This window comes from Pelodiscus sinensis, chromosome 2 (assembly GCF_052426305.1).
Source record: "Pelodiscus sinensis isolate ZL-2025 chromosome 2, ASM5242630v1, whole genome shotgun sequence".
Lineage (NCBI taxonomy): Eukaryota > Metazoa > Chordata > Testudines > Trionychidae > Pelodiscus > Pelodiscus sinensis.
Genome location: NC_143053.1, coordinates 226,995,291 through 227,009,854, shown reverse-complemented (window position 1 = coordinate 227,009,854; position 14,564 = coordinate 226,995,291). Strand labels below are relative to the sequence as shown.

The 14,564-nt window shown below is 40.2% G+C and overlaps 1 protein-coding gene across 18 annotated transcripts in view; it reads right to left on the bottom strand.

Annotated features, from left to right (window-relative positions):
- The window catches only part of KIAA1217 (KIAA1217 ortholog), a 553,152-nt gene that overhangs the window by 112,266 nt on the left and 426,322 nt on the right, over window positions 1-14,564 (bottom strand). The window lies entirely within an intron of this gene.

Below are 14,564 nucleotides of genomic sequence, written 5' to 3'. Positions count from 1 at the left end.
ACAGGTAAGGTGCTATACCTAAAACATTTACATAATCTAGTCTGCCCAGAAACTAGCAACATATGGGTGGATAGTTCCATTGGGCATAGTTCTGACCAGATACATGTGGGACATGGGTGCTGGAAGTAGGGGAGCGGGGCTGGAGGGAGGGTGCTGCATCACCCCCTGGCTTGAAGTGGTTTCCATCATATACAAGGTTTACAGTTTGATTCAATGGCATATAACACCCTCACTATAAAAACTGTTCCAGCACCATTAACGTGTGGGGGAACAACGTAGCAGGAGAGAACAGACAAGAAACTCAAAGGCAGCAAGAAAGACAAGCAGTAGCTGTAACTATAGTATGAGCCTGAAAAAAAAAGCCTAGAAAAATGTTCTGAGTCAGGGGTATTGGCTGAGAGAAGACTGGGCCATATAAACCAAGAAATGACTCTTTTTTTATTCTGATTCCTCCCATTCTTGGAAAAGCAGGACTTTGCACATTTCTTGTAAATTAATAGCATTGCATCCAAGAAAATAACAGATGCCATCAGCAACTTATACGTCTATCTGAACCATCCCCATGGTCGTGAAACTGATTAGCTACTCAGATCAAAAAGGGATAACAATATCATCTTCTCTTATTAAGGTTGCACTCAGGTTCCATTATAAACTCTTATTTTTAACCTTTTACTTTTCAGGCAAAATTGGATTGATCCAAAAATTACCAGATTTACTCCAAAAGGTTTAGGATAATTTTTTTTACATTTATTTTATAAATGGCCTGTACCTCAAAAGCTATTAAGTGAATTTGATTTACTCTGATTTGAAATTCAGATTTTTTTTGTTAAGCATCCATGAGAACGCAGTAGATAGATATGAAGATAATAAACTGTAATTCATCAAGATTTTAATGACCATATGTAATCCCTGTATTCACTATTCTTAAGCACAAAGTTTTTGTGAGTGATTACTTTCAGAATATACAGGAATTTTTCTTTGAAGCTGTTGTTCAAAGTATTTTCCAGTGGAGAAAAGATGCTGAAAATGACACTATGTATTGATGCCATATTTTTTTTAAAAACATAGTAAACAGCCAATAATCTTGTTAATTTTAAACTAAATTAGCTAAGTATGTATGAATATCAAGAATTGTTACAGTTTAAAACAGAAGGGGAAAAAAACCCTCTAAGTTTAGAACATTCCCAAACAACCTTAATTCTGCCCTTCCTTGCACTCCCTCAATCTGTACTTCAGAAATTTGTTAACAGTTGTTTTACTGTATATTTTCCAAATAAACTCGTATCTAATCTGGAATGATTGTGCCTTAACAACACAGAAATTATATAAAACACATATATAAGCAAATCATAAAGTCCTTTGGTCCATAAACTTCTTAGAGCATTTTCAAAGGCATTATGTTAAATTCTCTTTTTCCTATTCTTTATATTACACACTTTTTAAAAACCACTGCCTTTTCCATTGAGTTGCCTGATCCATGTCATAATATAGAGTACTTTAGGGCATTTCCTGTTTGAGAAAAATAGATGTTCATTCTGAAAAACCCTGTTTCAGCATGATAGAAAAGAAAGGGACTTTCAAATCCATTATTTTAAATTATCCACACAAACACATTCCACAAACACATCTTGTCGGCCTGAAAATGGGACAACTGGCAACACCTTAATGCCCAGCTAGAGGGAAGCAGCTGCGCCACTACAGTCATTTCTTATTGTTAACTAATAAATTACTCACATTAAAACTAAAGCAAGCGGAAATAGTGTCTTAACCCTTGTGCAGCTCTCATTAGGACAACAGCATAGCTGCCAGCAAATCCAATGGAAAGGGAGCCAAAATAAATGAATGCTAATGTTTTCATGCATCCTAATGCTCCTTCTGCACTTACTCTTCTGTCACAACAGATTTGCCATAAAGATTAAGACTGTGCTGAGTTTCTACAGACACAAAACAAACCAGACAATAACACAACATGTAATAAGCTTAACTTCATGAAGACAGATAACATCTATGTAATGAAGGCTATAGTATGTAGCGCATCTGCAAGTAGTAACTCAAGTCAAGCAATGCTACCACTTCTAATTCTAGGTATGTCTATAGCATTTGCATTCTTAGATCTTGCCTACATTTATAGACAAGGTCATTTGTAGACCTAGCTGATCATAGCAAAAATGTCCTTTTGCCAGTATTGCTTATACCAGTTTCCCAAGGGAAATAAAGCTACCCTGGCAAAAAAGCCTGTTTTGCCACTTTATAATTACATAAAGCTTTTGCTGCCTCAGCTATATCAGCAAAAATCACCCCCCTAAACAACATCATCAATATGCTGGCAAGTCTTTTAAGTGTAGACCAGACCTTAGCTTCTTAAAGCATTTTACAAACATTACTTCATTAAAGCTTCATTAACAACACGCCTGTGAGGTAAAAAAATTCAATTTACAGCCAAGAAAACTGAAGAACAAAAAAGTGAAGTGATTTGCCCAAGGATGCAAAGCACAGCAATGGGAAAGCTAGAAGTAGAAACCAAGTCTCTTGATTATCCTGTGGCTTAACCACAAGACCATCTTTTCTCCACATAGAGATCTCTATGAACACATAAAATCCTAATTCTGTTTTTTCTAAGAAGGTTCAATTAGAAAAAGGTTTTCAAAAAGTTAATCCTATACACAAGTTTGCACCATCTTACTTAAAGATGTGATGTCAAATTGGATTTATTAAACCAGTGTTAGACAAGGCCTCAGTGTGAGGACAGTCTTATATGGAAGACACGTGGAACTGAACCAATTTAAGCTACAGGTTGAAACTCTAAACCGGTATAGGGATGTTAAATTCCATTTAAACAGCTAATCAAGTAATTGATGGAATTTGCATCAACCACTTGATTAGTCAATAAGGCGGGAAACTGCAGAGCCATAGCAGCTGTGGCTCTACCTTTTAAATGTATAAGAGCCACCAGGCTCTTAATACATTTCAAAGAAGAGGCGTAGCTAGGGGAATTGTGCAAGCCAGAAATCAGCTCTCCTGACTCACACCTGGTCCCCCTGGTTGCACCACTGACTTTTAAACATTTTAAGAGCCTGGCTGCTCTTAATACGTTGAAAAAGCAGAGGCACAGCATCTGATTCCCAGCTCGCGCCTGGTCCCTTGCTAGCCTCTGCCTTCTCTGCCCACCCCATAGAGATGGTGCTGGGGGAGAACCGGTTTTAAGCCAGCTCCCGCTCCCTGCCTCTTGCTGCCTCTCTCTGATAGAGGCAACAATGGGGGGGGGAGAGGGAGGGAAATGATAATCGAATCACTACCTGACTACCTGATAAGCATATGCTTATTATTGGATAGTTGACTAGTCACTTACATCCCTAATCCAGAACTCCCTCAGAACTTGACTGGTGCTGAACCAGAAAATTTGCCAAACCATAAAGGATAACATAGTCTAGCAGCATTACCAACATTTATACTGCTTACTGGGCTCTTAGAAGACATGTAGGGATAAATTAGAGCTAAATAACAGCACAGAACAGTGAGAGCCAGGACTGGTGGCTGTAAACAAAATGTCTGGGATTGCAGGAATCTTGGCCTCACCCATGAGAAGTGGACATCCAACTAACTAAAGTCATGCTGGACCAACACAAGCTGCCAGAGCAGAGAGTGCTGGATTAGGAAGGTTCAACCTGGGGTGTAAAGATATCCACAAACAAAGCTGCAAATCGATTTAACACCTCAACTTCAGTTAAACCATCACATCACCTGTAGGACAGGCATCATCAGGCTTCCAAATCTGATACAGATGCATGTGTGCTGAGAGAGAGAGAGAGAGATGTGCACACAGTTGAAGTTAGACAAATTCAGAATGGAAATAATGTGCAGATTTTTTGTCAGTGGACATAATTAACAATTTACCAAGGGTTGTGATGGATTCTCAATCACTAATAATTTTCAAATCAAGATTGGATGTTTTTTCAAAAGGCCTGCTCTAGTCATTGTTTTGGAAAAGGTCTATGGTCAGCGTAATACAGGAAGTCAGATAATCACAATGGTCCCTTTTGGCATTGAAATATATGCATCTATGAAGCAGTGGAGAAAAACAAGTTAGAACATTTGATAAATTGTTTCAGAATCATTAATACCTATATAGTAATATTGATGTCAAAGCACTTTATAAACATTAAATAATCCTCACATTACTCAATTGAAGTTAGTAAGTACTATTATCCACATTATACAGAAGGGGAAATTAATGTAAGAAGGGTTAACCAACACTATAGAGGGAGCCACAGCTAAAACTGGAACTAAAACTCAGGAATTCCTGTTTCCACTAAATCACATCTTTCTGTTTGAGGACACCTTCTAATGCGCCATTTACTCCATGACATCATAATATGAATAAAGATATCTAAATCTTACCCAAAGTGAAAATTGGAATATTGATACTAGTGCCCCACAACAAACAGATCAGATTTCACCATGAATGTTATCTGAAACTAATATAGTATAGTACCGTATTTTCCGGCATATAAGGCTACTGGGTGTATAAGACGACCCCCTAATTTTTTAGTTAAAAGATAGGGTTTCGTCTTATACCCCAGCACCCCTCTGCCTCCCCGGCTTTGCTCCTGGTGTCCCTGGTCTGCTGGAGACGGTCTCCAGCAGACCAGGGACACCGGGAGCAAAGCCTCTGAGGACGCCCCGGCAGTGGGACAGCCCCGGCGCGCCCGGGCTGCCCGCAGCCAGAGCCCCCCCGAGGCTTTGCAAAGCTGCAAAGCTGTATACCCGGCGTATAAGACGACCCCCGATTTTTGGGGGATGTTTTTTAACATCAAAAGTCGTCTTATACGCCGGAAAATACGGTATGTGAGGGTGAAACAGAAGTCAGATCCCATATTATTATTCTTAGACAAGTATCAGACAAATATAGATAACACACACTGGTATCCTTATCAGTGGATTCTGCAGACACAAGCCTAACTTTGCAACAGCAACACTTCTTGTAATGGAAAAGAAATTCCTTAGCATGCAGTTGTTACTATTCCCACACTGAACACTAGCCTATCCAGATTTACAAGACATTCTTTCAGAATTAGTCTGAGATAATTGCCATCATCCTTGTGGTATTTCTAGCCTAAAGCTCTATTTATTATTTTGATTAGCCATTCTCTGCTGATAATACCTATCCTCTAAATTTAAAAAGGGGTCTCAATATTCTTAGCAGACTTCATAGAATCACATAATAATCAGGTACAATCTGTGCCATGAAATAAAAATAAAAGCATACATTTAATTTAATTTTCATTCCACCAGAATATACTGAATCTTTTTGTTCAAGGCTATTCAGCTGTTAGGTAGTGTTTTACAGTACCTACAGAAATAGTATGGGGTTTAGTTCTTTAAATCTACATAGGGCCAATCTGTCTATAACTGTTACTTTCTGAGACTAGCTGTAATTTTGTATTCGGTCTGTTTCATCATGAAGAGGCTACACAGGAAATGATAGGATTATATATTATTTCTACCAGTGTACCACATGAAGTTAGGATGTGTATTTCATGAATCACTCAATTGGAAAGATTGTAGAGCTCTGCAACTGCCCACAGCAAGTGAGTGAGTTTAACCTGGGTTGCAGATGAAGTAAAATACTAGGTCTTTTGCTTAGAGAAGAACTGATGAGAATCCAGGTGGTCACAACTAAAACCTATGATGTTTAAACCATCATCTTTTTATATCTGAAAGTTCACAATTCAGTTAGTTCATGTTTCTCAAAACTATTGTTTCAGGATGTCAGAAACTATTGTTTCTGGATAAGACTGCATTCTACAGTAGCACGGAATACAGAGCAGGGTTCTTATTGATATAAAGGACAAATATCCAAGTTAATTCTTTTAAATCTAGAGCCAGACTTCAGCACCATTAGTTGTAAGGTGGTGCTGACCCATTAGACCTGGCGTGGCACTGGTCTATACTACTGCAATGCAATATAGATGGAACTGACTGGGTGTGGATGCAGGTTTCAACCAGTTTAGTGTTCTGTAAATCTTGTGTGACAGATTTACACAAGAGCATAGTGCACAAGGGTTTAGCATATTATAATGGGTCCCCGATGCCAGATATGATTCAAAGACTTGTTAAGTAATTTTTAAATCATTTCATGCTCTAGGAACTTGTCTGGCTACCAGTGGGAGATCATCCTTCACTCTGCATTTTACTGCAGAAGCTGCTACAAGCAAGTGCATTGAGGCTGAAGGCCCATCAGAGCAAAATTCCTAGGGGCCTGCAACAGATATTGTTTCGGATTAAGGGGCAGTAGAGAATTCGATAACCAAGGGGCTCTGTCTGTCATGGCAGCTCCAACTTTTCCACATTAGCATCTTTGGATCATTGTGCCAGACTTGCCACTTGGTATTAAGCATGGAAGAGGCATTTGGCCCATTTTTAGTGTTTTTTATTGGTGATCCATAACTAGCTGCCCAATTTTACTGTGCACATGTAGACAGTGACTCCAGTATCTGCCGTATCCCTTGTACCTCCCTCTATTTACTGTCAGCAATATGTTGCATGGCAACACTAAATTATTTCATTTACTAAAGCATTATTCTTGATAACTAGGGTAGGCACTGTTCCAGTTTACAGGTAAGCACTATGCATAACACTGCAGAAGTACAACACTGATTAATGTTTGCAATATAGTGTAGTGGATAGAGCATTAGATTGGAAGGCAACAGTTCAGCCTTGTACCAATTGCTCCATTGTCTCTATGCCTTTGTTCCTTCCCCTCACCGTGCATTTTGGTCTTGACTATTTAGCTTACAAGCTCTTTGGAACAGTGATTGTCTCTCATGACATGTTCATATGTTACCTAGCACAATGGGGCCCGGATTTTGGTTGGGATCCCCCGGTAATACTGAAACACGAATAAATAAACAGTAAAACTCCAATAGTCTGGCACCCAATTGTCTGCCACTTCCGATAATCCGGCATCAAAATGGCAAGCGCCTCTGACGGAACCGGGACGGAACCCGGAACCGCTCAGGTCAACCGCTCTCACGTGGGTTACAGCAGGCAGGGGAGGTGTTTGGCTCCGAGGAAGGGGAGGGGGATTGGGTAGCACACGGCATCCCAGCAAGATAATTGAAAAGCCGGCCGCTCAGTGCATGTGTCCCAGTGCCTGGAGGGAGATGTGTGGCTGTACCGGCGGCTCTGGGACCCGAGCATAAGTTTGGGGGGGGGAGGGAGACGGATTGGGTTGGGAGTATGCAGTACCTCCTGATACTCCGGCATATCCGATAATCCGACACCACCTAGGTCCCAAAGGTGCCAGATTATCGGAAGTCTACTATACAAATAATAAAGTCTTGCTCAAGAAAAACAGCAGGGGAAATAAACAGTCCCAGAAATGTGCTTATGTAGTTACATTTCATGCTAAACCTGTCTCTGAATACATGCTCTGACTCAAGTGTCTGATGCTCCCCTCCCTTTCAGCAGTGTTACCCCAGTGCAACTGCACTGAAGTCATTCTGGACTTACACACTGGCACAAACTAAGGAGAGGAGATTCAGGCCCCAAATCATTTGACCCATTTGAGCCTATTATATAATGTTTTTTCAACCTTTAAGTTGCAGACACAATGTGAATGTCCTGAAGCTGTATTGCTAAAAAGGATTCTGGTTTCCTTGAGACAACTTTTTCCCCCCTCAGGTGCACACAAGAGATATCCGCTCACACATAAAGAAAGAATGGGTTAAGTAAACAGCACATGTGATTACCCAGCGTCTCTTGGGAAGGTGCACATTTCACACTTCTCCTGGGTATAATCCAAGAAAATGCAGGAGGACAGTAAATGAAGCATAAAAGCTTTTATGGACTAGCATATCCCAGTATGGTTGTTTACCTTGCTTTGTTTTTTCTGCTGCAAAAATGTTTTGAGTAAGATAAAAGATTTCTTTTGAAGCCCAATAAACTTTGGTCATGATTTTAAACTAAGGAGATGAAGTCTAAAAAGACCAGCCCAGAAAAACTAGAGTTACCTTAGGATATTTTCATTTCCTACAGTTACTGTTTCAGCCCCATAATTGAAACTGGTTGTTTCAGGCTGTTTTTCCTGCAAAACTATCAGCTAAATATAATTTTTTTGACTACAACAGCAGATCAGTACATATTCATTTTTAAATGTTGATGTGCTTTTCATGCATTACAGAATCAATAAATAGGGAAAATATTTCAGAGGATTAACTACATTAAAGCCCTACACAGTCCTTATTTGAGATGCAATTCCAAAGTCTTCCAGGGGAGTTCCTCCCTATGGATCACCAGCTGTTTGATGTATGGCCTAATGGCAGTTGCGGATTGAACCTAGATGCCTAATCCAACACCCAATAAATCACTGAGATTTGAATCAGTTCCTAAATGGAGCTGGATCCAATCTTATCAAGGGCCTCCTCCCCAGAAGCACTTATACTTCATGCACTGCCTGGATGATTTAACATGTCTATTTTATTTTTTGACTAGTGAATGCTTAGTAAGAATTCATTAACTACCATATCATCGTATCTTAAAATGTTATGGAATTCTGACATTCATTGCCTTTCTCCTCCTCCCCCCAAGATAATCCCAAACACAAAAGGATATAATCCCAGTTAATCCCATATAGTGGTACACCAAACAGAATCACGAGACCTGGGGTCTATTGCCAGCCACACCACTGGGCTGCTGAGTGACCTCCCCACTCTCTGCTCCAGTTTCCCCATCTGTAAAATGGGGATGATGATGCTGACTTGTGCTGTAAAAAGCTTTGTTGATGAAATGCATTATTTGTGGATAGGGCTAGGCATTATTCAGTTAGGCATTATTAGTTAAACTAATTATGTATTATTATGTCTGGATTATGTGGTAGTGAAATCATTACTCAAACTGTAAAATCTGGCTGTCCCTACTGATGTAGAGAGTCATGAGATCCATCATTAGAGAACATTTTAGAAGTCCATACCCTCACTGTGCCAATATTTAAGCATGCGTATAATGCTACTCTTGTGAGATGTTCCATGGAAGCCAACTGAAGCTTAAGTGTTGGCAGAATTGGGCACTTTTTGCTTACAAATCACTGCTGACAAAATCAATAGCCTACTCAGGTGAGCAGGCATAAACAAACCTCTCAGATTTATGTCACATATCAAACTACATCCAAAAACTACCACCAAGATTTAGTAATGCTCTGTCACAATGGTGATATAGCTTACTCACCAGGTGAGAGCTGAATGCGATGTAGTGAGAAGTGTATCCCACTGTGTTAAAAGATTATTCAATGATAGCTAAGATAATATAAATGATTATAAAAATTTATATACTATTTAAACTGGAACAAACAGAACTGAATTCTGCCTACCAACAATAACATTCAATAGATGAAGAATATAAAATACACTCATTAACTGCAAGACCCTTTACCTTATTTAAGCAATGTAATGCAATGTGCTTATGTGTTTGCAAGAAAGGCACAAATATAAAGACCTGTGAGGGGTTTAAAAGATATTTCAGGGAAGACACTTCTCTGAATGGTTCTCTTCAGATGCTCTGGCTCCCTCTCCCAAAGCAGGGAGCCAGGAATATCACCAGCTATCATACACCAATTTTTGCAGGCAGATTGGCTGGATGGCTACTAGTTGCCCCTCCTCCCTCAGACTCCAACGTGATCTTATCCCAAAGGGTAAGGAAAGAGTCCACTAGACCTCATGGATTCTATCTGTTGTGGCATGGCTTCCCAGTAGAAGTGAGGGGAAGAAACCACTGTACTGGGCACAGAGGGAGGTGGAGGTGAAGAATCCCTCTCTTTTGAATGTCTACAGACTGCAGCCAGCATGTACTGGAGATACTGCAACGTGGGAGCAGGGCCAGGAGACAGCTTTGCAATGGTGTGCTTGACATCTCCCCTTCCCCCCGCCCGCTCCTATTACAACTCTCTTCTGTTCCCAAGTCCCCATGGCAGATCCCAATAATTCTTTTGTTAGTGCCTTCCTCCAATGGCTCCTCAGATCCAAACCTTTATGTATCCATGTATCATCTTCCCAGTCTGGTATCCAGACACTGGTATTCTGCCTTAATCCAACCCTGTTTATATAGCCCAAACCTGAGATACACCAAGCGTCTGCAACTCCCATTCTCTTAGTAAAAGATGGGCAAATACACAGCACTTCTCAGAAATAGGCCTTGACAGCCTCATTCTGTAAAGGGCCCAGCCTCCATGGGCTTTCAATCCTAATTTCCCTTTGTCCCTCTGGCTGCTCTCTCATCCTCTACCTGTAAAGTTGCAGGTGGGGCGTATCCACACTCCTGGAAGAGATGGGGCCTCAGGCAGTAGGGGTGGGGCTGAAGAAGCTAACCCTCAGCACCACCTCTGCCCTTAGAGCTACATAGAGGACAAGATGTAGTGCTCCACCAGCAATTTAAAGCACCAAGGGCTTCAGCCTCTGCCACTGCCAATGGCAGTGGCCAGGAGCCCTGGGCCTCATTGAACTCCCAGGACGTAGGGCAACTGTCCCCTTTGTCTAACCCTCCCTCCCCATCAGCAGATCTGCCTAGCAACATCCTCCTCTGATGTTAAAGAGGTTTGAAAGTGTTTGGCACCTGACAAGAATCACGTTTCACTTTTTGCAAACCACAAACAACATTTGTCAGTCTGTATTTCATTAGAGAAGCATTAAAACTATGGCATCAGTGCAAGCAAGCACATGTATGCACATACTGCTGTTTTTGACAGGTTGCATAATATAATTGTGTACTTGTCAATTTTTATTTCCTTTAGGCAAATTGGAAGTGAAGTTTGTTGAGAGCTTTCAAGCTCTGTCCAGGTTTCAGATGATTCTTTTTCTGACAGTTTTGCTAGAATTTCCTCCTCCCCTCCCTCCTCCCAATTATCAAACTGGAAGAAATCCCATCTTTCAAATAACTATTTTTAAATATATTTTATTTTGTCCCTCATGGAGGATTAATTCGTTTTAATTCTACACTTTGTCCTCAAGTGGCATACTGATGAGAAATGTGTTGATTCCTGACAGACTTTTTTTTTTCGGTCAGGAAAGACCTTATATCAAGGACCATGGCTGAAGTTTAAAACGGGTACAGAGCTGGAATGTACTGTCTCCTGGGCTGGCTGAACATAGCATGAATTGGAGCCTAGCTTGTCACAATGATCCACAAACATCATTTATATTGACTGACAAAAACGTAATGCCTAGGCAGTCAACATACATTGCTCCTATTTCCACTAACTCTACCCCCAATAGCCATTTATTCAGTCTGTAACTATAAAAGCAACCTGTTCAACTCAACTTTGAAAAATATGAATGTGACAAGAATAGGGTTTTTAAAATAACACTGTAATATTTATTAAGCTTACGCCTATAAAATTGATCATTTTTCCTGTGTCTGAATAGCACAGTGGTCAGAATTAAAATGTAGATTTTATTTAAAAACTTCTAAGTAAATAAAGGGACAAAACATGAATAGAAACATTTTATACACTTTAAAAATTCAAATTAAAAAAGCTTTTTAAAATGTAAATGTTCTTTTGCAGTGTTACAAATACAAACAAAACCAGTGGTGTCATCCTCCTGTATAGGAACCAGGATGTAAAATGGAGTATGTCTCAAATGCACTAGAGCATACCTTTAAACCCATGTAAATCCCTTTGCAGGATGGAAAAAAGAAACCGATGAGGTATTATTCACTCTCCAACTTGCATGAAGTGTGTTAATATGCACCCTGAGTTCAATGTTTACTATTTTTAGTTTAGGTTTTTTTTTTAAATTCCTTGGCATCAGTGAAACTGGTTTTAAAGAAAAATATTGGATGGATTAACAGCAATATAGTACTATATTATCACAACAATAAGTTGTACAAGAAGAATTAATTTACATCTGGGCAATTTTATGACTAATTTTTAGTGTACCTTTAAATAAAATGTATGCAATGAATATTTCCTAAAATAAGAAATCTGAAGTGACAGCTTCAAAGTATTTCCATCTATTTCTTTAGCAGTCTGAACCCAAAAGTTGCAGCAAATTTGAGTCACATGTGTTGTTGTAAACTCTTCTGCCCATTTACAGTATGAGAAAAAAAGTCTTATTTCATATCTTAAAATATAATGCCACAAAGATGCTTCAGTCTGAAATCTAAGGGTATTCTTCACAGCAGCATTATTTCAGAATAACTAATGTTATTCTGACATAACAAAGAGCGTGTCTACACAGCAAGCCATTATTTTGAAATGGGGAGCTGAAGGACTTCTTACTTTGACTCCTGTAACCCTCATTTTAGAAAGAGTAAGGGAAGTCGAAGGAAGAGTGCTCTTCCTTTGGCTTCCTGCTGTGGAGAAGTTGAAAAACAGTGTCAAATGCCGAATTAACCTATTTTGACATAAGTTACACAATTGATGTAGCTCAAGTTGCATTACTTAATTCAACTTTAGCCCTACTGTGTAGACATACCCTAAATTATTTCATATCATGTTACTTCATTTCCTTCCTTTACCTGTTTTTTTTCTATATAGATTCCTGTAGTGTATGATGGACAAATTTTCATTTTCAGAAGAAATAAAATGCAGCTCTCTCTACTTTTGCATGGATTTGGGGTGCAGGAGACAAGAACCCACGACGCTGACAAAACAGTTTTGATTGTTTCTTATCTAGCTCAGAGATCCCCAGCTCATTTCTGGGAATGGATGATTTCTTATATGTCTTGGAATGATTCATCTGTGTGTGTGTGTGTACTTTAATATGGATTCCTGAATGACCAAGTTATTGCTAAGCATATGAGTATGCTCTTACCAACAGTTTTTAACAAGATCTCATTGGGTTGGGTTGGCTTTCCCTTCAACGAGTCCTGCATCAGACCAATCTGCCCCTTCCAGCTAAGGTGGATGAAGCTTCCTCCTGGCTTTGGCCAGAGTGAGCTACTGGGAAGGGAACCTCTCTCTTTCCCATCCCCAAATTTGCATGCTGCCCTTTTTAGCACTGCTAGAGCCCACTGGCTTGGAGTACAGTTTTAGTTCTGTTCTCTATTTTTCTTTTGATTTGTTCTATCTGTCAGATATCAAAACACTCTTGACAGAAATTGCCCTGGATCACTGAGGAATAAATAAACCTCTGGGATCAGTTTATGAGCTCACTGTGATGTACGGTGCAGCTTTTGGTTTATGTCATTCTGCATGTAGGGAAATGAGGTCCTACAGAAAAGAGGCACCATTTCATTTTATTACCATTGACAAGCCTGCCTTTCTCAGCAATCTGTATGCAAGCTATGTTGTCTTCCAACATCAGGCTACCTGCCCTGTGGCATTATTCCTCAAAAAAAACTAGTCTCTACCTATGCCATCCATCTATCGAGAAAAGAATTTCTCTAAGAAAAGTAAAGTCTCTTGCAAAACCAATTCCAGTTTAAAAGTAATTTTGTGATCACACTGGGCTAAATTCAGCCTATAGCTGTGGAGGAATTTGCAGCTTCACCTGAGTAGAGTGCCTCCTGGACATGAGGGGTGGAATTGCCGTTGGTTGTGCCTCAACACAAATCTAAAGGCGCAACAACTTAGGAAAAGGAGGGTAGTTCAATCACCAGGCCCATTCAAATCCCTACTCTCTTTTCAAAGGCTGTCAAATGATTGCAGCAGTAATGTGAATAGCATCCTTTTCACTAGGAATTGGATCAAGATCACCAGTCAGCCATGAGATATTAATCATTTTTGATTATTACAAATTGGGTTGGATTTGGACACGTAATATACAGATGAAGTTCTCTTGTACCTCATGTCTAAAATTAAGATCCCAACTTGCAAACAATCATCACAGGGTGTGATGTTTACTAGCACTATGAATCTGCAGGAACTGAAACTGTTAATAGACTCTCCAGGGTAAGGTCCATACCTGTCTGTCTGTCTATCTGCATCTGGTGGCCGCAGTAATAAACTCACTACCAACTCTCTGTGCCATCCAGTACGCCACACTGAACAAATCTGAAAAGAATAAACTGGAGGTGTCACAGAAAAGTGCCTTGCCTGCAGCACCCCCTGCTGACTGAGTGTGTCACCGGTGAAGCTCCTTCTGTCTCTTCTTTCCCTAGGGGGGAGTCTCCTTAGTTCTCCATACTCTAGTCAGTGCTGGAAAGGTAGCTTAGCCTCTGGCCACGCCACATACAACCTAATGCTGGGTAGCATGAGTCCACATTAAAAAGTCCCATACAAACAGAAAGGTTATTTTGCTCTCTAGGGACTTTCCTCCCACTCTGCTTTCTAGGCTACCTTCAGGCACCTCTGACTCTGGGATAGAGCACTCAACCCTCACAGTAGTTTCCTTATAGTACTGTTCTCTTATGGGATCTGTTCCTTGTGTCTTTCCCTGCTCCAGCATAGAGCACTGGAGTCCCCTGGTTCCTTTAGAGCACCCTGCCTCCTGCAGACCCTGTCTGAGAACTTTCCACAGGAACCTACCCACTCTCTGTCATTCTACTTTCCAAACTGCGCTTTGTCAGCCTTTTATAATGCCCATGTGTGCATTAATAACGGATCTTCCTTCATCCCACCCCCTCAGACT